Here is a 9,351-nt window from a genome sequence, read left to right as displayed (position 1 = left end):
ACGTTCAGTACATAGCGATTTTGGTCAGATAAAAATACACATACCATCGAGCTTATATTACTGGAGAGTGTATGACGTCAGCGGTCTCCGCCTTGGCAGTGCTGAGAAAGGTGTCCCCCGACATCGTTCGTCTGAAGATCACGTGACTCGGTGAAAAAACACACAATTCCCGTTATTTTCTTATGCCATCCATAGGAATTTAAAACAATAAATGAAAGAAATAATTTCACAGATGAGATAATTCCAAAATTAATGAAAGAGATAATTCCAAAATTAATGAAAGAGATAATTCCAAAATTAATGAAAGAGATAATTCCAAAATTAATGAAAGAGATAATTCCAAAATTAATGAAAGAGATAATTCCAAAATTAATGAAAGAGATAATTCCAAAATTAATGAAAGAGATAATTCCAAAATTAATGAAAGAGATAATTCCAAAATTAATGAAAGAGATAATTCCAAAATTAATGAAAGAGATAATTCCAAAATTAATGAATAATTACAGAATTAATGAGATATCATTTCAGAATCAATGAAAGAAATAATTTCAGCATTAATGAATGAGATAATTCCAGAATTAATGAGATATAATTTCAGAAGTAATGAAAGAAATAATAATTAAGGAAAAGTTTGAGATGCAAAATTTATAAAATTTATATCGCTTAATTCCACTGGGATCGTTGTCCCTAAAATATGCTTAACGGCCTTGTTTTGCACTTTGATAAGCTATTGGGTAGAAGAGTGATGATACGTCTCAGCAAAAGTAGATTCATTAATTAAATAGTGTACCAGTTTATTAAAACATGTAATTTTTTCATTACGTTATATATTATTTGGGAATGCGAATCACTGTGTGAACTCAATCAATCCAGCTGCACTGTAACTGTAAGGTAAGCTTATGTATTACGTTTGAGACACAGTGGAAAACATTTGGATACACAAAGAGCACCACGAACCAAAAAAAAAAGTTCGAGAACTAGAATGATTTTTATGACCATGTTTTAGGAAATGGAAAGGTAGCATCTGATAGAAAAAAATGCGAGATTTTTTTTTAGGGATACACAAGGTATCCAATATGGCGGCTTCCTGTGCCATTTATAAAAGAAACAAATCTAAATTAAAGAAACATAGAAATGAATCGTTTTTTCTTCCTTTTAATGGGAGCTAGAAATTTCGAATTTTTTTTAACTTCAAGTTATCGATCTGCCTGTTTTTGCTTCAAAAAATGCTTGATTAAAGCTGCGAAATTTCTTCGATTTAATTTATATGGGCCCTTAATTAATTTCAAAACATCCTAAACTATATGGATTCACATGCAATTGGATAATAAAAGACAATACGGAGACATGAATTCTCATTTTCATGTTTGAGAAGATATAAATAAAAAGTTGAAATCAATGTTATTGCATGGATATCCACCTCAAAAGTGGGTCTGGCTCATTATTTTATATTTAATTTTCTGGGCTTCGTATTTCTAAGCGAACTCAATGTTTCGAAAATCAAAAATTCAATTCAATTTTTAAAATTATTGATGTGGCGGAAAACCCCACTAAATTTGCGCATTTCTATGCTAAAAACGGCAATTTTAACATTGATCTCTATGAGGATCATCCCATAACATCCAGTGTATGTCCCTCAGGAGTGGTGCTGATGATGATTATGACGTCTATTCGAAAAGCCTCATTGAGTGGTCATTTGTTGCCATTACAAGATGTAGAACAGTTGGAAGTTACGATTAGCTGAGCTTTGCATGACCATAGATCGAACTCCCTTTTCAGAACAGTTCTCTCAGTACAAGTGGAGAAAAGTCGATAGTAAAAGCTTTCTTTCCTTCAAAAGTAGAGGAGGTTGATAATCGTCGATTTAGTACCAATACTGTAGGAAGCTGAACACACTATGTCTGTCGAGTCAGAAGACAGAAATTCAAAACGATTGCTATTTCCCCGTTTTTTATGACATTTCAAGTGGGGATGAGCCATTGATTACTGTTCAAATATAAAGAAAGAATAGTGTATATGTATATACGTATAATAGTCAGGGCCGCAAATAGGGGGAGCAGGCGGATCTGGTGCCCCGGGCGCAGGACAAGAGGGGAGCGCAAATTTAACCATTCAACTTCTCCTTCAGCATTACGATGGGGCGCCTAAATACGTACTTGCCCCGATTAACCAAGTATCTAGTTGCGACCCTGATAATAGTATATACGTATCGCGAGAGACTGTTGACACTTCAAATTCGTAAGAAGGAGGAGGTGATAGCACTTTCGAGGGTATATTTTAGTCGCAACCCTGCTTTGGAGTGGTCGGTCAGCTAATGAAGGATGCGGCAACTATCTAAAAAATCTTTTGATCCTAGTGAAATTTTCGATTTTAATTTTTGTTATAGTTTTCTATAAGAGTTGTAAGAATTTTAATCGGCTTAAAGAAAGTCATTTTGTTTTCACGCATTATAATCAATATATTAACAAATTGACTCATTATAATCAATATATTAACAAATGGACTCATTATAATCAATATATTGACAAATGGACTCATTATAATCAATATATTAACAAATGGACTCATTATAATCAATATATTAACAAATATGACATAACATAACATAATTTATTTGTCCCCAGTCAATTACGATAATACTATACAAATTAGAGTTTACAACTAAATTACATTTGTAACTAAATGGACTCATTATAATCAATGTATAAATAAATTGTACAGTTTTTGTCCACCTCCATCTGAAACATCCATACTATAGACAGTGTTATTCAAGTTCTTTCAACCAATAATATTCTGGGTCGAGGAAGTAGAAGTACCTACAGTAGGGGGAATTATAGTTCCATACTTATTTGATTTTTTCCTTGGTGGAGTGATATTATTGTGTAAGTCCCGAATTTCGCCCACACACGATTCAATCATCGCTTTCATATTTGTAGCAATTTCCGACTTCAATGATTCAAACAGTTAATTATTTCCACTTTTAGTTATAAACGAGCAGAAGTTATTTGTGATCGGTGAATTCTCTTTATTCAGACCTAAATCGTTACGCAACTAGGTAAACATGTCTGTGATCTCAGCTTTGGTGATCAAATTTGACGTATCTGGAATGTTGCTCTGCTTTATCGATGATAGTTTCGCGCTTTAAGAATTTTTTCGATTTTCAAAAATCCTACGTGAATTGGCTAATGTGATGTGATTCACACACTTGAAATCCAAATTTTTTTTTTCCCCGTGTAAAGAAATCACATGATCTGTCACTCGCTGCGTGCTTTTCCATGCAAGTATTACATTTCAATTTTTGGGAAACAAAAGTTTCGGTGGGGTGGTTTTCTGAACATTTTCCACACACAACAATAGCAGCAGAACACTGTTTCATTGCATGTGTGTATTTGTAACATTTCCGGCATTGTCGAGGATTATCAATAAAGAGTTTTATGTTGTGATGTTCAAGCCATAAGCTATAAGTTTACTTATAACTCACCACAATACTCATTCAATCGTTGGGTCATTACCTCCCAGAAAAAATAATTTTATGATAAATAATTTTAACTTTATTTTAGCTATAAGTGAACTTATAGCTCAGTGCGTAGAATTCATCAAAATCAACTGCAATTTGCATTTGAGCTTCATTTCCAACGTTTAATGTACTTTGTTTGTTTGTTTTTCAATTTTAACAATATTTGGCAACTTTGTTTACCTTAAGTATCATTTTTGTGACAATTTAGGTTTCCGAACATATTTTTCGCGAGGAAATGTGGTCAGTCACTCCTTCATCAAGTCAAAATTTGTTAAAAACTGATTTCTCTTCTTGTGAACTAGTCATAATCTGAAGTTTTACTTTACTGTATATTGATGCAAAATTTACGTTTTTTTTATTTTTTTACAGTCTAATAACTTTGGAAACAACCTGAGACGTGTTATTGTATAGGCTGGCCATATTCCCAGAAAAAATACGGGAAATTATTATCTCAAATATGGGAAATCGAATCGCTAATTGCCGAAAATGCAGAGACGGGCTTAGGTATTTAGCGGCCCGGTGAAAAAACAACTTTGCGGCCCTCTAAAATGGAGTTTCCCAATCCCACAGTGTCCATAGCTCACATTGGCACCAGAGAATGAATATGGAACTACTATTTCATGGTCATAAAAAAAACCCACTCTACAATAAATTAGGACGATAGTGTCCGCTGCCAAGCGAAAAAATTGCGAGTATGCCCCCAAGCACTTGAAGATTGGAGAGCTGTTGGAGCTAGAGAACGGATTATCTACCGCTTGGCCGCAATTACATACTCTTTCGGTCGGGCAAGCATGCATTATATCACTCTCATGTAATTTTAAATAAGTTTAAAAGAATTTAGCACCCCGTTCCCCTCCAGTCCAGCGCTCGGAGCATTAGATCCACCAGTATTCTTCTCTCGGCTTGGGGAAAGGGGTTCTGTGAAAACCCTAGGCCAAAGGTTTCAATGTCTGAATTTTAGAAGTCTTGGACATATATTATAAGCTTTGTTGGACATATATTATAAGCTTTGTTGGACATATATATTATTTGCTTTGTTAACGTTAAGTCAGGCGTTAAGGTGAAAATGTAATCGAAGAGAGTATTTTTATACCGTTTTGTGGCCTCTAAAATTTAGCGGCCCGGTGCAGCCACGCCCTCGCACCTGCTCAAGTCCGTCCCTGCAAAAATGATGTCGAAGGTAGGCAAAGTTGCTGTTACAATCTCCGAAAAATCATCAAAATGTCCTAATGTGAAATACTTCCGCAAATTGAAGCAATCGAATTTGCCCTCATTAATTGCACTGAAAAATTTTTCGGAAAAAAAACACATGGAAAACATGTGGGATGAATTCTTTTTTATTATAGTCGTAATTATTTTAATGCAATTTGTAAGGTAGGAAAATAATTTTAATTCTAGTTGAAGAAAATAGAAATTCAAATGGGCTTCGCAGAAAATATAGGAAAAAAGTAAGGCATTTTCACACACACACACATGAAAAAGTCGGGATGGTCAAAATTACGAGGAAGTGCGAGTTATATGTCCATCCTATAAATGAGAGATTTCTTGCACAAGTGTAGTACCATATATATACTCGTGTAAAGGCCCTTTTTTTGTTAAAAAATTCGTCCCAAAATTGGGGGGGGGGGTGAGAAGCACGTTTTGATACGATATATTACACCGTATGTGTAGTCGAACACCGTAAAGGCGTGTTTACATCATTGAGGAGAAATATTTCTCCTCTAAGGTCTACATATAGGTTAACTCGCTTTGTCTATAGTTCCAGTGCCTCTCCTTGCTTTCCTTATCCCTCCCCCCCCCCGCACAACCCGGTTCCAAAAGAAGCCTTCGCTGTACAAAATCAGAGATACAACGCAAGCGCTTTTGACGAACCTAAAGGCTGCTTCCCACTATGACTGGGTCCTGACGCATTCTCAAATAATTAAGGCAAGAGATAATAGCCTTTGTTGGACATGCAAACCCATGCTATCAACAACCACAACCGCCATGTCACTTTTTCCTCTACTTTTGCGGAAACTTCAAAGGAAGACGCTTGTGGGGGGGAGAAAACTTCCCATTCCGCCATTATTCGTTGGTCTTTGTATTGAAAACCATAAATTATCCCCGAGGCGGATGACCTCACCCCCACGGGGCCCTGCTGTACATAAACATAAGGTTAACTAGACTCCGCACCCTATTGTTCAGTCCCCTTTTTTTTGAAGCACGCAACCCCCACGTGACGAGTTGACTAACAAGACCATGGTATAAATAACTTCGCGCACTATCTTCGTACTTGGCGACACATTCCTTATAATGAGTGATGAAAATTTAGATTCTTGTTATTCGTGGCTTTATTTAAAAGCGGAAATAAAGCGCATTTTAACATACAAGAGCAATGAGAGTATACGGTACCTAACTTTCACAAATGAAATTCCTAATCAAAATTAGTGCAGTAATTCACAATTTTTGTAGTATAAAAATTTATTTTTCCCCTCTTATATATATTTTTCATGGTCCATAATATGCAGGGGCGTACAGTGGATCGACCTTTGGAAAGGACACAAAAATTTCTTTAGAAATTTTGAGAGAGAGTTACCACACCCCTCAAAATGCATTTAAATTAACAGAAGTATGTTAAAATAGCACATAGGTTTTTTTTTTTTGATATTTCAATTTTCTTAATCGAAATATTAATTCCTTTTTTCTAATTTTTGGTTGGCTTGAGGAGGGGGCACGAGCCTCCAATGCCTCTAAGTCCTAGGCCAGATATTTCACGAGATCCTGTTTTGTGATTTTAAGTGAGAAACCAAAACAAAAAAGGGAATTGTTAAGGGCTCCAGTTTGGGAGCCCTGCAGGCCAAACATATTTCTCATACGAAAATGCAAAATTATCAATTTTAAAAAATGTTAATCGTAATATATTCATTTTAAATCAATATACAATGACAATAAACATTCTTATTCATCTAAATAATGTACTTTAACACATAACAAAGGAAAAAAAAAAGCTTTATCAGAAACAAAATTGTGTGTCAATCCTCTATCGGTGGGACACTTTGCAGAAAAAAGTATCTAATTAATAAATATTAATACAAAAAGGAAAAGGAAAATTAACTCTCCTGTGAAAGATAATCTTGTCACATTTAATAAATGATACATTGCAACCAAAAGCACAGCAGGATTTAGGCATTCGAGCGATTTCTTAAACACCCACAGTGTCCACCCAAGGAGTGGCCATTGAAATAACAAGGAATTTCTTCTTACCACTAGTGAAAGAATCCACTCGTCATGTGGTTAGGTGTAGGAAACAAAAAACAACCCTGCATGCACGATCTATGGTTATATTATATCTATGCTGCTGTAGGATAGAGGGGCATGTTTATAGCACCCTCTGATGTTGTGTCAATTCCGCTTAGCACCAGAACTTATCAGTGAACAAATCTTCCATGTATGATATTGCACAGATTGAATCACAATCAGGGCCATCTTAGGAGCATCATCGGCCCCCGGGCGAGATGAGTTTTCTGTGGCTCCACTTGGAAAATTCTCGAAAAATTGAATGACTTCTCGTTTTTCTGAGGCCCCTCTTGTCTTGAGGTACCTGGGTGGGCCCATGCATTAAGACGGCACTGATCATAATTTGATATAACATCAAACTCATTATAGTGCTAGAATTCTGTGAAATAAATGGTGGCATTGAATCAGGATTCCACTCATGGCCATCTTAAAAGCATTGTAGAGACCCCGGGAAAAGTAATTTTTCTGAAGCCCCTACCTGGCTGCAAATAGCTGCCTGAAGGTTTACATACTTACTTTCGAAAATTTTTAACCAGATCTTTTATCACGAGAGCCCCTTTTTCACTTGGGGCTTGTGCCTGGGTGGGCCCACGGCATGGTCAGTATCTTTTCAGTTCGGACAAAACTGTGTAAGATGGAGTTCAGCGGAAGGGCTCAAACATTTTTTGGGGCTCCCTTTGTTACTCTCATGAAAAACCAAATAGAAAAACATATGCATATTCATATTAATGAAAGAATTTAATGGTTTAGGCACACGAGAGTGACTTTCCTAGAACAAGCTCATAAAATTAACTGTCTCGCTCTTTTGTGCATTATAATACAAGAGGGTATTTCAAATTGAAGATCCTATTAACAGTAGAACTGCTGAAGATATGTCAGTTTCATTTTGTGATGTAAAAACTTGCTAAGAAAAATGATTTTTTGAAATTCAATGCGCCTAAAGGATTGATGGGGGGGGGGGTTCAATTTTATATAGCGAAATGCTGAAGCTATATAAATTTTGTCAGTAGTTATATCTTATAATGTAGTCTCAATAAAAAGGGATTTTTCGAAATTCAACCCCTAAATGGGTCATAAGAGGGATCATTATTTCTCATTACCCGCCAGCAAAACCGTGGGTAACAGCTGGCACAAAATTTAATTTAAAACTTTTTAAAACTAAAAAAAACCAACCTACACTTCGACAAGAATCGTGGCTGGCATGAAAACTGTTATAGAACAAATCATTTTTAGTTTCTATTTTTTCTTATGGGGAAGTTCACTTTGATATACGAATGTTTTTGATTATGAACACGTTTATTACAAACATGAATTATGCTCATAACCCCCACTGTATTTTTATTGTAACATAAGTGGCAAATATTCATAGCTTTTTCAATACCACGAAACACCAGTTGGAAACTCGGTGTTGAGCTATCTTTAATATACAGGGTGTTTCAAAAAGAATCATCCAAATTAAAAAAATTATAATTATCAGCTTTTAATCTGTTTTGATCGAATAATGTGTAGGTAGAAAGAGGAAATCTCAAGTTTCACACAGTTGCCGACAGGTGTTTCTTCAGCCACCACTTCAGTGTTTGTCAAGATTGGCTTTTCCCACAGTTAGAAACTGATAGATAAAATTTGATGTTCAAGAATTTTTGAACAATTGCATTCCTAAACGATGGATCAGTTGTATGGGACCTGAGATTCAGTTAAACATCACTGGCCTCCAAGATTGCCGGGCCTCACAGTGTGCAATTTCTTCTCTTGTGGGGGTTTATAAAAGACTACGTTTATGTGCCTCCCATTCCAGCTACATTAGCCGAACTGAAGATACACATAACAGTAGCCGTGGAAGCAAAAGTGTGGGACAAATTTGACTACCGTATAGACACATGCCGTGCATCCCAAGGTGGACATATTAAGCACCTTTGATTTGGTTTGTAAAAAACTATATGATTAGCCATGTAATATAAAATTAATCTTAAGTGTCTATGTGTTAAATATTTTTCGTACTATACACATTTCAAATTGGGTGATTCTTTTTGAAATACCCTGTATTTATTTTACAAATGGAGCAAAGCAAAAAAAACCTTAAATTTCCAATGAAATTTTATCAACAATGTCAGTATGATAATAATTTTACTTTATTACAGATATATTCACAAACACTTTGTAGGAAAAAACCCCATTTTGCAAAATAAAAACATTTTCAGGCTCTCTTCTATACAATTACTTTATGAAGGTTTTTATATAAGTCATCTCCCTATATATATAAAACATTTACACACAATTCTGACATAAATATTACTTAGGACACTAAATACATACAAGAACATGTACACAGAAATGATGCAACAAACTTGTTCCACTTGACTTGAAATAAATAAAGACATGAATGAGGAGAAAAATACAAGGCACAGAATCCTTGATGAGAGGAAAAAAAAACAATATCAATTCATAAGTATGCCATATTTTAGATAATTAAAAATATGTTCATCACAAATGTGAGAAGTAAGGGGATACATCCACATGTATAGAATATTTCATAGTATAAAAATAACTTTGGAAGATGT

Source organism: Pholcus phalangioides, unplaced genomic scaffold (genome assembly GCF_987345545.1).
Source record: "Pholcus phalangioides strain wild (caught in Gottingen) unplaced genomic scaffold, Ppha-v1.0 ptg000039l_1, whole genome shotgun sequence".
Lineage (NCBI taxonomy): Eukaryota > Metazoa > Arthropoda > Arachnida > Araneae > Pholcidae > Pholcus > Pholcus phalangioides.
Note: the sequence above shows the minus strand (reverse complement) of the source record.